This window comes from Arachis duranensis, chromosome 10 (assembly GCF_000817695.3).
Source record: "Arachis duranensis cultivar V14167 chromosome 10, aradu.V14167.gnm2.J7QH, whole genome shotgun sequence".
Taxonomy (NCBI): Eukaryota; Viridiplantae; Streptophyta; class Magnoliopsida; order Fabales; family Fabaceae; genus Arachis; species Arachis duranensis.
In genome coordinates, this window is record NC_029781.3 from 65,284,529 (window position 1) to 65,284,802 (window position 274).

Below are 274 nucleotides of genomic sequence, written 5' to 3' on the forward strand. Positions count from 1 at the left end.
GAGGACGTGTTAGTAAAGGTTGAAGGCCTTTACATCCCTGCTGATTTCATAATCTTAGACACTAGGAAGGAAGAGGATGAATGCATCATCCTTGGAAGACCTTTCCTAGCTACAACAGGAGCTGTGATAGATGTCAACAGAGGTGAATTAGTCCTTCAATTGAATGGGGACTACCTTGTGTTTAAGGCACATGGCCATCCCTCTGTGACAAAAGAGAGTAAGCATGAAGAGCTTCTCTCAGTTCAGAGTCAAGAAGAGCCCCCACAGTCAAACT